At 44.7% G+C, this 3,919-nt stretch overlaps 1 pseudogene; it reads right to left on the reverse strand.

Annotated features, from left to right (window-relative positions):
• Positions 1-679: 679 nt before the first annotated feature.
• LOC132375387 (chromatin modification-related protein MEAF6-like) lies at positions 680-1,567 on the reverse strand (annotated as a pseudogene).
• Between the last annotated feature and the right edge of the window lie 2,352 nt (positions 1,568-3,919).

Below are 3,919 nucleotides of genomic sequence, written 5' to 3' on the forward strand. Positions count from 1 at the left end.
TCTCGGTGATCCTGTCATTCACTCTGCTCAAGGACTCCAGGCGTTATCAGCTTTGGGTACAATTTAGAGCCTTTCCATTTGCCTTAGTGATTTTTAGAGCAATATTTAATCAGGCAAATACCATCAAAGAGAGAAAAGATGGAAAAAGAAATTTCCATAAGGCATGATATGAATAAGTGAGTGAAAAAAACAATCTCAAGTTTAAAAGTGAAGGATGAGAAGGATTCTTTTATTTACACAAAAGAATAAAAATACCCATTTTAAAAGGATTGATTTAAACTTATGTTTTTTCAGCTTTTCCTGTTCCTTGAACATGAAACTGCTTCTAACTCAAAAAGATTTAAGATAGGTAATTATTAAATAAACACTCTTTACCTTCCCTCTGCAAAAAACCAAAAAGCCAAGTCCCCATTTTATTTATGGTAAACCAAACTATTTTCAGTTAAGAATATTGGCAACTGCATGAAACAGATTATCAGATACGTCAGCAGGAAGGTATGAGCTGTACAATGGCATTACAAAAAGTCCCCAAAGAAAATAAGATGGTAAGAACAATAATAGAAAAATGATAAAACACAAACAAAATAAGAAAACGCCAGATATTTACAGCCTCCCTCTGAAACGTGACCTGTTCTACGTTCAGCATGAAACAAACCTAGAGAACATTTCTCCATGCGCATCACAGATGAAGCTGGTGCCAGCCAGTCTGAGGGCGGAGACATTCGTTCCAAGAAGGGAGAAATGCACAGTTGCCAACTTGCTGGGATGGTAACAATGTCTTGGGTTTTCCTGCAATTCTGTTACTGAAAATGACACAAAGTAAATGATCCGATATGGTCGTACAGAAATGACTTGTTTGTCACCACATTTCAGAACAAACTACTCAGAGCCAGAGAAAAGCAGAGTCTGGGAAAGCAGAGGTGGAGGGCCACGCAGCCACGTGAGGGATGTTTATCTTTGTGAGGTCGGCGGAGGGAAGCAGGGCTCTATAGCCTGGACGCTTCTGCACTAACGAGTCTTCTAATCATCAGCTCGTGGTTTTTTTGTTTAACTTCAGATCAGTCCTGTGCCGGTTTTTATTCTTTCGTTTTTTACAGCTGCTCTGATGGCTCCCTGAGGAAGTAGAAGAAGCAGGCTTCTGAGGTTTCACTCCCCGCGCAGATCCATCCAGATTCTCAGGGTGCTTCTGGCTGGGCTCGTTTCCCTGATTGTGGAAGTCTGGAGAAGTATCACTTTCCGTCCCACTTCCTGGCTCCCTCTTTTCAATGAGCTGGTCCTGAACTCCTGCCAATGCACTTGCTGCAGCTGCTGAAGTGACTGAGGGTTTACTGAAGAGCCGCTCCTTCTATCGTTGTTGCTATTGGAGTTTTTTGGTTCGTCAGGTACCGATCCCAGCCACGAATAGTGTTGCCATACATCTGAGTGTCTCCCAGGTAGCTTCCTTCCAAAGCACAGATCTGTCTCTCCAAGTTGGCCAGTGTTTCCACCAGCTCCTGCTTCCACTTCACGAGCTCCGTCTCTCCCGCCGGCTGCCCGGGATCTGCGGCAGCGCCGCCTTCTTGTGCATCGCCGTGTTGTACTCTCGTGGATAGATTTTAAAAAATAATTTCAAGCCAAAGTTTTTTTTTTTTTTTTTTTTTATAAAGAGTTTCCTCATTTTTTTTTTTAAATTTTTTATAGCTACTTTATTTATTTATTTAATTAATTAATTTATTTATTTTTGGCTGTGTTGGGTCTTCGGTTCGTGCGAGGGCTTTCTCCAGTTACGGCAAGTGGGGGCCACTCTTCATCGCGTTGCGCGGGCCTTTCACCATCGCGGCCCCTCCCGTTGCGGGGCACAGGCTCCAGACGCGCAGGCTCAGCAGTTGTGGCTCACGGGCCCAGCCGCTCCGCGGCATGTGGGATCTTCCCAGACCAGGGCTCGAACCCGTGTCCCCTGCATTAGCAGGCAGATTCTCAACCACTGCGCCACCAGGGAAGCCCAAGCCAAAGTTTTTTTGTTTTTGTTTTTTTAAGGTCCCAACGTTATTTTAGACAATTTTCTGTGTCATTTAAATAAGACAGATTAATAAATTCATATTTGCCTAATATTTCTATTTGAAATCATACATCAAAAATACCACAGGGTTCCAAATTCTATAATCTGGAGAGATGAAAGAAAAAATACTGTTTTCAAAACAGGAAAGGCCCCGTGAGCACACAGCAAGGAGGCCGTCTGCAAGCTGAGAAGAGAGTCCTTACCAGATATCACATCTGCGGGACCCTTGATCTTGAACTTCACCGCTTTCAGAACTGTGAGAAATAAATATCTTTTGTTTAAAAAAAAATGCCATTTTCCGTTTTAGGTTCTATATCAAGCGAAGTTCCCACTCTCATTTAGCACCTTTTCCCCTTGTCATCCTTGAATGAACAATTGATTATTTGAGACGGAGGCAGTTTTCAGAGTTCAAAGTCAAAAGGTTTTCAGAAGGTCTAGGACAGAGGTACAGTTGGAGCTGGCTGATTGACGGAATTGCCTAGAGAACTTTAGAAAATCCCAGCCTCTTGGGTCCCACTCCCTGAAACCTCTGAGTCAGTGGGGTGAGGCCCCTGAATGTATACATTTATCTAAAGTTCCCCAAGCAGTGAAGGTGATTGGCTGCATTTGGTAACTAAGAAATTGAGAAATTGGTACATTTCCTGTGATAGAATCGAGAGAAAAAAAAAAAAAAAGCCCTCACCCTGGGTAACACTTTATTCAGGGAAAGCTAGAAGTAACACTGAAATATTAACTTTGCAATGATGGCCAGCACATTTTAAAAAGGATAATGAAAACCCAGAAACTATTGGGGAGCGTGCGATGCAAGGATTACATAAGTCGTGAGGTATTTAGTATGTGAGAAAAGTGACTGACATCGTTGGTGAAAGTTAGCCTTGGAGAGGACACGATGATTGTCTTCAAACATTTAAAGGACTCTTTTGAGGAGGAATTGGGCTTACACTGTTTTGGATGAGGAGCCTTCATCTTCAGCAAACTTCCCATGTGATTCTGAAGCAGGTGGCCTGAGCACCTCACTGGAAGAAGTGAGACGCTGGAGCTCTGCTGGGTGTGGGAGGGATGCAGCCAGACATTTACAGGTGGTTTGGGTGCTTGAGGATGAAAGAGCTGCTGGGAAGACTTCCATAACGAGTCAGCCAAGATGGATAAGGAAGGAAGGGATGGAGGGGAGGAAGGAAGGAGAGAAGGAGGGGGAGAGGGAGGGAAAGGAGGAAGGAAGGAAAGAGGGAAAGAAGAAGGAAGCAATAAAAGAAGGAAGGAGGGAGAGAAGGAAAGGGAGGGAGGGAGGGAGAAAGGGAGGAAGGAGAGAGGTAGGAATGCTCTGGGTTCAGAGGGCCCGCTTCTGATTAAATGATGCTTGTATGACTCTCTGCAATAAAGCTCAGCCATCTGGAAACAAAGCAGAGAGAATGAAATGACATTAACTGGAAACTGGAAAAGAGAAAGGCATGTAGAGTGAGGAGTCAAGGGGTAGAGGAAATTTTGGCTCTTGGTAAGAGCAGGTCAAAATGCAGGGTCTTGGCAAAGGGATTCTAGATGTGGAGTAGCCCCTACTTTTCATGGTCTGTGGACTGAGGAGATGGCAGTGCCTCCCCGCCCCTCCCCCCCCACCCCCGGGAGCCAGCTGTCCAGGCTTTGCATAGGACGATGGCTTCAAACATGAGTGCGTGTCAGAATCAAAGGAGGGCCTCTTAAAACACAGGGTGTTGGACCCACCAGAGAGAGATTCTGAGTCAGTAGGTCTGGGAGGGGCCACAGGGTTTGTTTCTTTCATGAGCTCCTGGGTGGGGCTAATGCTGTGGTCCTGGGACCACACTTTGAGAAAGTGACCCAGGAAAAGCCAGGCTTCCATTCAATTAACAGGCTTGGAGAGGATGAGAA

Source organism: Balaenoptera ricei, chromosome 11 (genome assembly GCF_028023285.1).
Source record: "Balaenoptera ricei isolate mBalRic1 chromosome 11, mBalRic1.hap2, whole genome shotgun sequence".
Classification (NCBI taxonomy): domain Eukaryota; kingdom Metazoa; phylum Chordata; class Mammalia; order Artiodactyla; family Balaenopteridae; genus Balaenoptera; species Balaenoptera ricei.